The sequence below is a fragment of the Trichosurus vulpecula genome, chromosome 8, assembly GCF_011100635.1.
Source record: "Trichosurus vulpecula isolate mTriVul1 chromosome 8, mTriVul1.pri, whole genome shotgun sequence".
NCBI classification, from domain to species: Eukaryota; Metazoa; Chordata; class Mammalia; order Diprotodontia; family Phalangeridae; genus Trichosurus; species Trichosurus vulpecula.
This window is the reverse complement of record NC_050580.1, coordinates 68,846,524-68,862,107: the sequence shown is the minus strand read 5'-3', so window position 1 is coordinate 68,862,107 and position 15,584 is coordinate 68,846,524. Positions and strand designations below refer to the sequence as shown.

The 15,584-nt window shown below is 34.2% G+C and overlaps 1 pseudogene; it reads right to left on the bottom strand.

The window, feature by feature from the left end:
* Nucleotides 1-8,802: 8,802 nt before the first annotated feature.
* Nucleotides 8,803-9,636, bottom strand: LOC118830092 (annotated as a pseudogene).
* Between the last annotated feature and the right edge of the window lie 5,948 nt (nucleotides 9,637-15,584).

Below are 15,584 nucleotides of genomic sequence, written 5' to 3'. Positions count from 1 at the left end.
AAAGATACTTTTAAAAGGTCTATATATGCCTGTAGTTTGAAATGTCTTTAGTACAAAGCAAAGCTGTACTTTGTCAAAGGCTGTTTCTGCTACTATTGAGATAATGCTTTGATTTTGGATTTTATTGTTCTTGTGTTTCATATTATTAACTATATGATTTTTCCCCTAATGTTGAACCCTACTTGAAACCCTGGTATAAATCCAGCTTGTATGTGTTGATTTCTTTGATGAATCACTGTAGCCTATTTAATAATATTTAATTTAAAATAATTGAATTGATACTCATTAATGTTAATCTTCTTATGTTATTCTTATTCACATGTTGTTGTTATTATAGTTTGTCCTTTGTTTGCTAAGAAGACCAATGAGATCATGAGTGAGTGATGTCTTGACTTGCTCATGAATTGAAGTGAGGCAAAATTGTGCAAATCAGCAGCCTCACTCTCTCTTCCAGAGTCATTGAAATCCAATGGCAAGACAAAAGACAGGATGACTGACAATGGCCTGCTATGCCATGAATGACCTTGGCATCTTTGATGTTTTACCAAACTCTACGTACTCCATCGTGCTTGCTTCATCCACTTTCATGGTCATTGGAATAAATTGTTCTTATCCTCCCATTCTTCTGGGGAACATCTTCACATGCTTGAGGTAGGCATTCCCCTAACTTAATAATTGATTTAAAGCCTTTCCACCACCCACAATTTTGTTTAACCCATCTGCCAAGAAGGTTTACTGGGGTGTAGCCACTGGACATGCTACAGCTTCTTGGAACCATATTATTGATACACCCTCCCACCACTAAAACATCCATCTTTCTATAACCTTCTTTCTATACCTCAAATTTCCTCCTCACCAATTCACCTGCAGAAGATCTTTCTAAGAGACTATAGAGTTGTCTCCCCTTCATTTTTTAACCTTTGATTTTATTAACTTACATCACACATTCCCCGCAATATTTTTCTCCATTCTCCCTTTCACGTGCCTTCAAAATTTGTAATTTAGTCTCACAATAACAACAATAACAAAAACAACAAAAATGATGCACTTATTGTTGAGTGTTACAAGGCTTTATTCAAGATATTTTGGGCCTGTTTCTCTATCATCACTTTGCTTTCTACTTTCACCTTTGTGTACCTTTAGAAAGAAACCTCTTAATTTTTGTGTGCTGTTATTTCCTCATAACTGGTTACTTTATCTTTCTTTTATTTCTGTTTTCTGGGGTATTTGAAAAGCAAATAATTTCTTTGTGTCTGTATTTCTTTCTAGAAATGCAATAAATGCTCCCTTTTTATTGTGTCCACCTTTTTTCATAAAGTTGTTCTAAAGTTTGCAATGTATATTGCATTGGGTTGTATCTCAAGCTCGTTTACTCTTTGAAACATTTCATTCTCTCCTGCAGCCTCTGGTATGTGTATAATAATCTTTTCTTATTCAAATCTAATTTCATTTACAGTTGAAGGTCTTTCTCCAAGTCACTTGAAGGATTTTTTGTTAGTCATTGGAATTGTTAAATTTAACCTCTAAGGATCTTGGAGTTTGTGCCATAGGAATTTTTTTTTCCTGGAAGTAATCTGTGAATTTTTTCAACATTGTTCCTTAATTTACTGTGTTCAGGAGTTCTGGACAATTTTCAATTGCAACTTTATATTTCAGGCATTCAAGTATAATATTCAGATATAGTTCCATTTCAAAGAGAAACCATACCACATATCCCAGGAAATAATAAGAAAACATTTGCTACTATACTCCTACATATGCCAGTTCTGCATGACATGCATCACACATATCTGGGTAAGAAAGGAAAGAAGATTGGTTATACTGCTTTAGAACACAGGATTGACAATTTCATCTTAACTAATGAAATGTGAAAGTTAGTTGAAAAGATCAGTTCCAAATAAACAATAAAATCTTAATCAAGTTTGCTTTACTCAAGGTACCTTTCCACTGACCTTTAACTGTTCTACCTAAAGATCAACTTTAGCTAATTAAATTTGGGAGAGGCAGCATGAAATGGTCAACAGAGAGCTGACCTTGGAGTCAGAAAGGCCTGGGTTCAAGTCCTGCCTCTGACATTTGCTGAATGACTTTTTGAAAAGTCACTTAATTTCAAGTTCCCCCAGGCAAATGAACTATAAATTAGACATCTACATTGTTAGAGAAAGTTTCTCACTAGGAGCTCCCTATGAGTTCTATTACAAAAAACAAATAAATTCAAATCTGAAGTATTATATTTTAAGTGACCTTGCATAATCCCAAATCAAAATGGAGATATCCCTACTTATCTACAAAATAAACAATATTACTTAATTAAACAATTACTTAATATTAATATTACTTAATTAAACAATATTACTTAATTAAAACTCCCCACCATTTCCATTTGTCTGACCACCACTACTACTATGCCCCATCATAACATTGCATACATACTTAAATAAAGCAAAGTGTGGAGTTCCATCAAAGAGGCATATTGGCAACACATTCTTGGCAAAGTAATCTTGATGACATTTGTCTGACACAGTAGGGAAAGTTGTCAATTTGCATTATAAAAAGGACAGCAGGATATCAACTCTTATGGAAATAAAACAGAAAATTTAACAAACTGTTCAAACTTTTTTTTCCTTGATAGTGCTTTATTTTTTTCCAATTACATATAAAAATAGTTTTCAATATTTATTTTTGTAAAATTTTGAGTTCCAAATTTTCTCCCTCCCTCCCTGTCCTCTCTCCTCTCTAAGATAGCAAGCAATCTGATACAGATTATACACATACATCATGTTATTAAACATATTTCCTCATTAATCATGTTGAGAAGGAAGAATCAGAACAAAAGGGAAAAACCAGGAGAATTTTTTAAAAATTTTTTAAAAAAACAACAAAAAAGTGAAAATAGTATTGTTCAGTCTGCATTCAGACTCCATAGACATTTCTCTGGATGAGGTTAGCATTTTCCATCATGGGTCCTTTGGAGTTGTCTTGGTTTGCTGTATTGCTGAGAAGAGCCAAGTCTATCAGAGTTAATCATCACACAAAGTTGCTTTTGCTGTGTACAGTGTTCTAGTTCTGCTCACTTAATTCAACATCAGTTCAGGTAAGTCTTTGCAAGTTTTTTCTGAAATTCACTTACTCATCATTTCTATAGCTGAATAGTATTTCATTAAATTTATATACCACAACTTGTCCAGCCATTCCCCAGTTGATGGACATCCCCTCAATTTCCAATTCTTTGCCACCACAAAAAAGAGCAGCTATAAATCGTTTTGTACAGGTGGATCCTTTTTCCTTTTTTATGATCTGTTTTGGATATATACCTAGTTGAACTACTTCTGGATCAAAGTTTGATTGCCCTTTGGGCATAGTTCCAAATTGTCTCCAGAATGGTTGAATCAGTTCACAACTCCACCAACAAAGCATTTGTGTTCCAATTTTCCCACATCTTCTCCAACATTTATCATTTCCTTTTCTGTCATATTAACCAATCTGATAGGTGTGAGGTGTTACCTCAGAGTTGTTTAAATTTGTATTTCTCTAATCATAGTGATTCAGAGAATTTTTCATGTGATTATAGATAGCTTTAATTTCTTCTGCTTAAAAGTGCCTGTTCATATTCTTTGACCATTTATTAAATTGGGGAATGACATGCATTCCTATACATTTGATTCAATTCTCTACATAATTTGGAAATGAGGCTTTTCTCAGAAACATTGGCTATAAAAATTGTTTCCCAGATTTCTACTTTCCTTCTAATCTTGGTTGCATTGGTTTTAGTTATGGAAATCCTTTTTAATTTAATGTAATCAAAATTGTCCATTTAACATTCATGATGTTCTCTGTCTCTTATTTGGTAATAAATTCTTTACTTCTCCATAGATCTGACAGGTAAACTAATCCTTGCTCTCCTAATTGGCTTTTGATATCATCCCTTATGTCTAAATCATATACTTATTTCAACTTTGTATGTTGTATGTTGTACAATGTTGCTCTATACCTAGTTTCTGCCACACTATTTTCTAGTTTTCCCTGCATTTTTTGTCAAATAGTGAGTTTTTATCTCAGATGCTGGAGTCACTGGGTGTATCAAACAGTAAATTACCATAGCCATTTACTACTGTGTTTTGTGTACCTAATCTATTCCACTGATCCACCACTCTATTTCTTAGTCAGTACCAAATAGTTTTGATGATTGCCACTTTATAATATAGTTTTAGATCTGGTATGGCTAGGCCACTTTCCTTTGCATTTTTTTATTAATTCCCTTGATACTCTTGACCTATTATTCTCCCAGATTAATTTTTTCTAGCTCTATAAAATAATTTTTTGTAGTTTGATTGGCATGATACTCTATAAGTAGATTAATTTATGTAGAATTATTTTTTTATTATATCAGTTTGGCCTACAATTGATATTCTTCCAACTTTTTGGATCTGACTTTATTTCAGTGAAAAGTGTTTTGTAATTGTGTTCATATAGTTCCCAGGCTTGTCTTGGAAGGTAGATTCCCAAATATTTTAAATTGTCTATAGTTATTTTAAATGAAATTTCTCTTTCTATCTCTTGCTGCTGAGCTTTGTTGGTAATGTATAGAAATGCTGATGCTTACATGGGTTTGTTTTTTTTATCCTACAACTTTGCTAATATTGTTGTTTCAAGGAGTTTTTCAGTTGATTCTCTAGGATTCTTTAAGTATAACTTGATATCATTTGCAAAGAGTGATAGTTTTGTTTCCTTCATTGCCTACTCTAATTCTTTCAATTTCTTTTGCTTTTCTTATTGCTAATACTAATACTTCAAGTACAATATTGAATAATAATAGTGATAATGTGCATCTTTCTTTCACCCCTGATCTTATTGGGAGAATTTCTAGCTTATCTCCATTACATATAGTGCTTGCTGATGGTTTTAGATAGATGCCACTTAGCATGTTAAGGAAAACTCCATTCACTCATATACTCTATATTATTTTTAATAGGAATCAGTGCTCTGTTTTGTCAAACACTTTTTCTGCATTTATTGAGATAATCATATGATTTCTTTTAGTTTTGTTACCGATATGGTAAATTATGCTGATAATTTTACTAACATTGATCTTTCCTTGCATTCCTGGTATAAATCCCACCTGGTCATATTACATTATCCTGGTGATAAACTGCTGTAATCTCTTTACTAATACTTTATTTAAATTTTTTGCATCAATGTTAATTGGGAAAATTGGTCTATACTTTTCTTAGTCTGTTTTGGCTCTTCTTGGTTTAGGTGACAGCAGCATATTATTGCCATAAAAGGAATTTGGTAGGACTCCTTTTTGCCTGTTTTTCCAAATAGTTTATTTGGCATTTGAATTATTTTTTCTTTAAATATGTGACAGAATTCACTAGTAAATCCATGTGGCCCTAGAGATTTTTTTCTTAGGGAATTAAGTGATGGCATGGTCAATTTCTTTTTCTAAAATACTTTTAAGTATTTTATTTCCTCTTCTACTACAATTTATATTTCTGTAAATATTCATCCATTTCACATAAATTATTAGATATATTGGCATACAGTTGTCAAAATACCTCCAAATTATTATTTTAATTTCCTTTTCATTGGTGGAGAATTCACTCTTTTCATTTTTGATACTGGTAATTTGGTTTTTTCTTTTTTTAAATCAAATTAACCAAAGGTTTTACATTTTATTGTTTGACTTTTTTTTATTAAACCAGCTCTTTGTTTTATTTATTAGTTCAATAGATTTCTTAATTTGAATTTTATTAATCTCTCCTTTGATTTTCAGAATTTCTAATTTGGTATTTAATTGGGGGTTTTTAATTTGTACTTTTTCTTGCTTTTTTAGTTGCATGACCAAATAATTGACCTTCTCTTTCTCATGTTTGCATTTAGAGATATAAAGTTTCCCCTAACAACTGCTTTGGCTGCATCCCATAAGATTCGTTATGTTGTCTCATTATTGTCATTCTCTTAGATGAAGTTATTGGTTGTTTATATGATTTTGGTTTGACCCACTCAATCTTTAGGATTACATTATTTAGTTTCCAATTAATTTTTTAGTCTATCTTTCTATGGCCCTTTATTACACATAATTTTCATTGCATCATGATCTGAAATAGATGGATTTAATATTTCTTCCTTTCTGCATTTGACTGTAAGGAGGTTTCTATGCCCTAATACATGGTCAATTTTTGTGTAGGTGCCACGTACCACTGAGAAAAATGTATATTCCTTTCTATCCCTAATCGATTTTTTCCAGTACTCTATTATATCTAACTTCTGTGTAATTCTATTCATGTCCTTAATTTCCTGTTTATTTTGTGGTTAGATTTTATGGTTTTGAGACAGGGTGGTTGAGATCCTACACTAGGAATTTTGTTGTCTATTTCTTACTGTGACTCAGTTAACTTCTCCTCTATGAATCTGAATGCCATATCACTTGATGCACATATGTTTAGTATTGATATTACTTCATTGTCTATGGCAAGGCTTTGAGTTCCAAAATTTCTCCCTCCTCTCTAAGATAGCAAGCAATCTGATACAGATTATATGTGTATAATCATGTTATTAAACATATTTCCTCATTAATCATGTTAAGAAGGAAGAATCAAAACAAAAGGGAAAAACCAGGAGAAATTTTAAAAATAAAACAAAAAAAAAACACAACAAAAAGTGAAAATAGTATGGTTCAATCTGCATTCAAACTCCATAGTTTTTTCTCTGGATGAGGTTAGCATTTTCCATCATGAGTCTTTTGGAATTGTCTTGGTTCACTATATTGCTGAGAAGCATAACATAATTTGCTCAAGCCTTTTACCTTTACCCTGTGTCTATCTCTCTGATTCAAATGTGTTTCTTATAAGCAACATATTATAGGTTTCTGGTTTTTAATCCACTCTGGTATCTACTTCTGTTTTATGGGAGAGTTCATCCTATTCACATTCACAGTTATGATTACTGTGCATTTCCCTCCATCCTATTTTTTCCCATTCATACTTTTCTCCCTCCTTTCATCCTTCCCTTCTTCACCAGAATTTTGCTTCTGACTACCATCTCCCTCAATCTTCCCTCCCTTCTATCAGCATCCCCCTTTTCTTTCTCCTTTCCCCTCCTACTTCCCTATAGAGTAAGACAAAATTTCTATACCCAACTGAATATATATGTTATTCCCTCTTTGAACCAAACCCCATGAAAGTAAGGTTTAAACCATGATTACCCCCCCTTCTTTCCTTCTATTGTAATAGGTCTCTTGTACCTGTTCATGTGATACTATTTTACGCTATTCTGCCTTTCCCTCTCCTCTTCTCCCAATAAAATAATTTTTTTCACTTGTTATTTTTTGTATCATCACATCAAAGTCAACTTATACCCATACCCTCTGTCTATGTATACTCTTTCTAACTGCCCTTATAGAGATACAGGTCTCAAGAGTTACAAGTATCATCTTCCCATTTTGGGAAAATAGTTTAAATCTTATTTTATAACATTTTATTTCCTTTTTACATTTTTATGCTTCTCTTGAGCCTTGTATTTGAAGATCAAATTTTCTGATCAGCTCTGGTGTTTTCTTCAGGAAGGTTTGAAAGTTCCCTTTTTCACTGAATGTCCATATTTTCCCCTGAAATATTATGCTCAGTTTTGCTGAGGTATTTAATTCTTGGTTATAATTCAAGATTCTTTCCATTCTGGAATATCATATCCCAAACTCTCCAATCCTTTATTGTAGAAGCTGCTAAGTCCTGTGTAATCCTACCTGTGGCTCCATGACATTCAAATTGTTTCTCTTTGGCTTCTTGTAGCATTTTCTCCTTGACATGATAATTCTGGAATTTTGCTACTTTTCATGGAGTTTTCAATTTGAGCCCTCTTTTAGGAAGTGATCAGTGGATTCTTTCAGTGACTATTTTACCCTCTGGTTCTAGGATATCAGGCCAGTTTTCCTTGGTAATTTCTTGAAAGATGCTGTCCAGGTTCTTTTTTTGATCATAACTTTCAGGTATTCCAATAATGCTTAAATTGTCTCTCCTGGGTCTATTTTCTAGGTAGTTGTTTTTTTTCCCAAAAAAATCCATGAATTCATTTGATTTTGTTGGACTGATTCTTGATATCTCACAGAGTAATTAGCTTCCAGTTGCTCAATTCTAACTTTTAAGGAATTATTTTCTTCAATTGCCCTTTGTACCTCCTTTTCCATTTGGCCAATTCTACTCTTTAAGGGGTTATTTTCTTAGGTGATTTTTTTTCCCATTTGGCTAATTCTATGTTTAAACAGTTGTTTTCTTCAACCAATTTTTGTTCTTCCTTTTCCAAGCTATTAGCTCTTTTTTCATAATTCTTCTTCCTAAATCTCATTTCTTTTCCTAGTTTTTTTCTACCTTTGTGACTTGATTTTTAAGATCCTTTTTGAGCTATTCCAAGAGGGCTTTTGAGGTTGAGACCAACTCATATTCTCCTTTGATGCTTCACATGTAGGCTTTTTGATGCTGATTTTTTTTTTGAGTTTGTGTTTTGATCTTCCCTGCTGATCAGTGCTGTGGCTAACAGCCTCCCACTGACTTGCCTGGACACTGTCTGTGCTGACCTGGGCTCCCCTTTCACGCAAGTGAGACACACCTTTCCTGAAGTCCTTCTAAGCTATCTTAAGCTGGGAAACTTTTACACTCCATCTTTTTGTGCCTTCTGTAGCTCAAAAATCTGGTTAGAGGCTTAATTTAACATTTTTTTCCAAGGGAAACTGGGAAGAACTCAGGCATCTTCCTGGCTTCTCTCAACTATCTTGACTATACTCCTAAGAATCACAAACTTATTTTCTTAAAGAGATTTCTTCCACAGCCAGAGATCTTGAAAGGCTTCCTGATCAGATATCCAGAAGCAATTCTTTATGTAGTTGAGGAATTTGCCTTCCACTTTTGGAAGAGAACCACTCTTTTTATTGTTTGTTTGAATTTTTGTTTTGATATCCTTTAGAGAAGTGGGTTCTTTGGGAGTCTTGTTCTGCTTTCTGAAGGATTTTTGACATTTTGATTTTAGTGTGCATGGCTGTGAATCTTTTCATTCTGGTTTTATTTTTGTGCATTTTTTTGGCTGCAGTATCACCAACAGATTTCTTCATTGGAGGGGTCTTTTTCACTTTCCTCATCCTCAAAGTCATCATCACCATCATCATCTTCATCATCAGCTTCTTCATAATCATTTTCATTTTCTTCACATGGTTTTACCTTTTGCTGTGGAACCTTGCTCTCAAGTTCCACAACAGATAATTTGTCAGATATATTGAAGAGTTTTGTATCATCTTCCTTTCAATCATCTGATTCTGCACCTTCCTCCAGTGCTATTAAGTGCTGGTCACTCACATGTACAGGCCTCAAGCCACATATCAACCCCAAAACTATTGGTAGTGTAATCTCAAAGCCACCTAGAGAAATTGTATGCTGCTGAGACATTTTCAAAGGTACCTCTGCTTCAACAATATGCAATTGATTCTTTGCACCAGCCCCTAAACTCACAGTCCTCAATGACAACTCATGCTCATTTTCATCATTATCTACTTTAAAATAATGATTTTTGCCAGCCTTTAGTTCACAACTGAAGAGGAAATTCTCAGGCCAGAGGGGGCCTCATATTCATTTCCATTGCCTCCTCCATTTGAGCATTACAGAGAGAAGAGTTGCAAGATGGAAAGACAGATAAGCTCTGTTTCCCATAGGGCTCCACTCAAGAAGAATCACACTGAGGAAAGACTTCTGAACAATTTTGTTGTGTTACATCTCACATTATAGAGTCCAGTTTTTTTTTATTTGTTGTGTTCTGAGAAACTAAGAATCCTTAAATTGTCCCTATGCATCTTGTCTATGCAAGATTAATATATTTTTCTGATATTGAGATGGTGTTATCTTTTAATGTTATTGCTTCTTTTTTCTCTTCTAGATTGTCTCACACTTCTGTATATTTGCATTATCAGTCAGTTATTCTCTCTTTTATTTATTAGATTAAATCAATTCAGGAACAAAATTGAAAATGGCCAGGTAGAGAGCTATTAGATCTATTGACTTTTGATTTTCCTTCTACTGGCAACCAAAATTGCTGTGCTCATCACACAAGATGATTTATTGTGGTGAGATATAATCTATCCCAAAGAACATCTATCTATATCAGTGGCTTAATTGATCCAAGTAAAAATTGCTTGAAAATACCAATATGTAATATTGATAATTTTAACTTTTTCCCAGACCATTGAGACATGTTGTATCTGGATCTGTCCAATTAGCTATCAATAATTCATCCAACTTATTTATGAAATGTTAAAAAGTATTGGACCTAGCCAGAGGCCTAAAGAATAACACCAGAGACTTGCCTTTAGTTTGACAGTATATTAACATTTGATATCCCAAATATATTTCTCCATATTTTCCTCATCAACATCACATGACCATTTGTAATATACCTTATCAAAATCTTTATATACCATGAATCTACAAAATATAAAGTCTACCAGTCTAGCAGAAGCAACATAGAGTAATGCAAATAGCATTGATTGCAGTCATAAAACATAGGTCTGTGATCTTGGGCAAATTACCCTGTCGCTTTGGGTCTCATATTCCTTACTTTTAAATGAGAGGGTTGTATAAAATTAATTCTAAAGGGCCTTCCTACTCTTAATCCTGTAGTACTATAACTTGGCTCTGTTTTCTTATTTGCATGATAATATCATGTTTGTAGCATGCAGCCAAGAATACCTACTATGGGTTAAACAAACAAACAACTGGATTAAATGTTTCTCACTAATTACTCTCCTTTGGATGATTTTTTAATTGAGGTCTTTTTCTGGGGAGATTAGAATGCATTACATAGCCATTTCTTTTCAGAAAGGGTAAAATAAATATCCTTCAACTCCAATGCAAGAACCCAGGTGAACTATACACACAAACCCAAATTTATATATATGTGACCACTAGATTCTATGGAGTAAAATTGACTGAGGACTCATTCTTTTTATTCCCATTGGGCAGCCCAGAGGTACATCCTTTCTTTTGGCCTCTGCTTCTACTTCATAACCTTTCTCTTTGGTCCAGAACTTAGAGATTTTTGCGGGGCTCCAAAGTCTGATTGGCTCAATCTGCATACAAAACAGAGCTCATTTTAGCTTAGAGACAAATTGCCTCTACCACCCCCATTTTTTCATGTGGATCACTTTTTTTTCTACTTCTTTAGGAATTGAAAAGCCAGTCTATTAATAGAGGTCACATATAGTGCCTGAGCCCCATATAATGTGTGAAGTCCCATCACCAGGGCCTGGTTCATGTATTATGTATTTTTTGTTTGTTTGTTATTTTGTTGGGTTTTGTCTTTTTAGGTCTATGTATTTCTAGCTAGCCAATCACTTCTTCTATTTCCCTTAGCTGTCCAGGCCTAAATATAATCACAAAATGCTGTTATGTAAGTCATGATGTATCATGGATTTTTATGTAAAGGGAAAGTACTTTCAAGGGCAAAAAACAATTTATAACAAAACTAGATAACATAAAACTTAGAAGGAAAATTCCCACCTCTAATGTAATAGGTGTAGATGAAATGGAAGTTAAAATGGAAGCTAAAGTACCTTGCCAGTTCAAGCATCTTTAGGGGGGAAGAGGAAGGGAGACATAGTTGAGGCACCTTCTCCACAGGGTTCCTTTTAATAGGCAGGATGTTGAGTAAGCAAAGCCCCAGCTATATCAAATTGCCTTCATCAGTCTACCATACACATGTCCTCTCTTGAACTGCTCCCACTAATGCTACTTTATTGCCTCCATTGTATATCGAAAAGACTCCCACTCATAGTTCTAGGCAGATTGAGTGACTCATCACAGAGTCCCATCATGCAGGTCCCTCTTTATACATTTCCAGGCCAAATCAAAGTTGACCACTTTTCTCAAAGATAGGCCAAGTCCAATATTTCATGGGGCAGGAAGGAATGCTTTACATATGAACTAAAAATCATAGGATGCTCATTTTTTTTTGTTTTTTTTTTGGGGCGGGCAGGGCAATTGGGGTTAAGTGACTTGCCCAAGGTCACGTGTACAAGTAGTACATGTGTCAAGTGTCTGAGGCTGGATTTGAACTCAGGTCCTCCTGACTTCAGGACTGATGCTCTACTCACTGCATCACCTAGCTGCCCCAAGATGCTCATTTTTAATTTGTTATGTGTTGACAAGTAATTTATTGAATATTTTGGACATCATCTTACTGGGCCATAGATTTTATAATCTATCTTTCTACCCTTAAAAAGTTCATACATCATATTCTCATTTCAAGTCTTCTTTTATCTCTGTTTTCTACCTGTAGTAGCTAGAATTCTAGACTTGACATATGGATGACCTGGGTTCAAATCTGGCTTCTATCATATACTACCTGTTTGACCCTGACAAAGTAATTTAACATCTCTGAGGCTCAGCTTCCTCATCTATAAAGTGGGGAGGTTGTAGAGAGCCTCTAATGTCCCTTTCACTTCTGAATTTATGTCTTTATGATTTAGCACCAATTTAGTAATAAGAGGGAACACTGATGGATAGTAGAATGAACAATGGATTTGGAGTCAGAAAACCAGGATTTGAATTGTGGTTTTGCTACTGACTACCCATTTGACCTTAAAAAATATTCATTTAAGTTCAACTGGTTAATCACCTGTTAACAAAGCTCTCTAAGTTCAGTTTTAAAGACTCCAAAAATTATATAATAAAACACCTCAAGGGAGAAAACTCAGAATTTCCAGTCTTTTTTTTCCAATTAAAAATCATGAAGTCAATGCTAATCTAGGAAGTTAAAAAATAGTGCTGTCACCATCTTTAGAAAGAAAAAATTAAAAACAATCTCATTCTGGGCATTGTTTTGACAATACTCTGCTTTTAGCCTTGTATCACATCCAATAAGCATTTCATTTACCTAATGAAAAACATATTTAAGCAAATAAGTGCACAGTATTTTAATTTGCATATGCAAATACAATTAATCACTAGAAATAGCTGGCAAAGGCAAAGAGTAAAAGCATAATGATTCCAGTGGCTGCCCACCCTTTTAAGATTATGGTAATTTTTTAGTGTTGGGGTTAGAGATTAGAATGAATTTTTTAGAGGAAGAAAAATGAATTCCTCAATGGGGAAGTGAGTTAGATAAGAAAACTTCTCTTAATTTGTTTTTCTCTCCTTCATCTAAAAAAAATGCATCTTCTTTTACTTTGCTCAAATTACAAGAAGAGCCACAAAGATTTTATGAGAAAAGACGGGACACCTAGGTTTTGGTCTCCCCTATGCCACATTAACTACTGTAATATTGAACTTATGAGTTTACATTTCTAGACTTCAGTTTCCTCATCAGTAGCATGAAGAAGTTGGGCAAGATGGCCTTTAAAGCTCCTCCCAGATCTAAAATGCTACGAATACATAAAAATGAAGATTGAAAGAATAAGTAAATATAGATGCAGCTTGTGTAGAGAATTGTAATTCATGCAATTCACTGGGGCCCCAAGAACAAGTACATAATTTCTGCTTCATTGAGACATTTCAAAATTGCTGTATCTGGATAACAAAAGCAAAATTGAGAACAGAATAATGACAAAGCAAGTGATTTTATACTGCAGCTTATAGAGCACAGCTTCCCCCTTAATACAAGCCTTATGGAATTACATGCAAGCCTTGATGTATCCGGATGCAAGCATGATCATAACCCATGGCACAAAGTATACCTGGTAATTAGAGCTCATGTCCTGGTGAACAGCCTTTCTGTAGAGGACACACAAAAACCTTTTTTTTTTTTTGTGGTCATTATAGTGTGGCTGGGAAACAATTTTTCAAGTACACTAGGACTGGAGGGCTGAGCTGTGGAGTACCCAAAAGTGTTTTGTAGAGCGGCTGCCTGGATTTTATAAGCAGAGAAAAAGAGTAAATCACTCCCCCAAGAGCAAGCAGCAGCTGCATTTGCTTCACTGTTTTGGTGGCTAATCACTAACTGCCTGCAGGTTTCATAGCTTACTGCCAGAGGACATCATTCTTTCCCTTCTCCGGCAAGATGGAAGTTTCCAGTTTCTAAGAAGCACAGATTCAATTTGCATGATGATAATATTTATATTAAAAAATATACGAGAATGGAGAAAATTGGCAAGAATTCAAATCATTCTGGATCTTTTTTTATGGATATATCCTCAAATGAACATAAATCTTATTAGCCTAGTGCATCATTTGAGAATCAACTAAATTGATATGCGAAGAGACTCACCTTCCTATCCTGAAACTCATTCTTAGAAATAATACCTTAATAAGCAGGAATAAGAGTTGTGTTCCATCAATCAGTTATCAGCTATAATAATAACCATATGTTAATGAGCAGAGAAACAATTTGGTGTAGGGCATAATGGGTCAGTCTGGGAAGCAGGAAGACCTAGGTTTAAGTCCTGCCTTTGACATGTACTCAGTTTGTGACCCTGAACAAGTCACTTAACTTCCCAGTAATAACCTCTCTAAGATGATGAGTTATAAATGAGTTCATGCTATGTTTTGGTGGAGGGAATTCTCATGCTGAGATTTCCCTATATCATTGAAATGACAAACTAGTCACTTTCCAAAGAAAAGGAATATGATTAATAATAAAAAAAATTATTGAGTTCCTACTGTGTGACATACTAGGTTTACTAGGTTTGAGGTACACAAATACAAATACTAAAATAATTCCTATTTATTATTTTCTTCAAATATTCAGTTTTTTTCTAAAAATAAGCATATGATTTAAAATCAAAGGACAACAGATATTAAAAAACATTTGTAAATTACCAAATAAAAATGTAATTCTCTTCTTGCAATAGTAATGTCATATGATAAATACTGATTCAAAGCATAGCTTCTAGGATTAACAGTTTTAGAGACAGCTAGGTTGCTCAGTGGATAGAGTGCTGACTTTGGTTTAAGGAAGACCTGAGTTGAAATGGAACCTTAGATACTTACTATTATGCAAACCTAGGCAAATCGCTTAATTTCTGTCTGCACCAATACCTTCATTCACGAAATAAAGAAGATAATGGCATCTAAATAAGTTAATATTTTGAACATATTCTGCAAACCTTACAGTGCTACACAAATGATAGTTATCATTTTCATCACCATCATCATCATCATCATCACAATCATCATTACCACCATCATCATCATCTTCGTCATCATTGCTGATTGTTGGGAAACGATATCTTGTGTCTTTCAAAAGATATTTACCTAACTTGGATATGGAGGATATAGCCTTCTATTCTCTTATTCGGGATGGTGAGGACTTGAAGTCATTCTTAAAATAGAGGCACCATGAAGATAAAATACAATAAAACATATAAAGCACTCTATACCTGTAAGGTCACATTTTATATTATTTCATTGTTGTCCTCATCTTCATCATTATAATGGTTTAAAAAGAATTTCTGATACGGAAGAGATTTTTTAAAAATAGTTCATAGAAATTGCATAAGACGATAGTTCCACTGTTCTGTGGTTGTGGCTCCCTGCCTTCTTTTCTGTCCCCTTAGTCCTCAAGTTGAGACCAGGGTCGAGGCGTCGCCACCCACCTCACGCCTCGGCTAC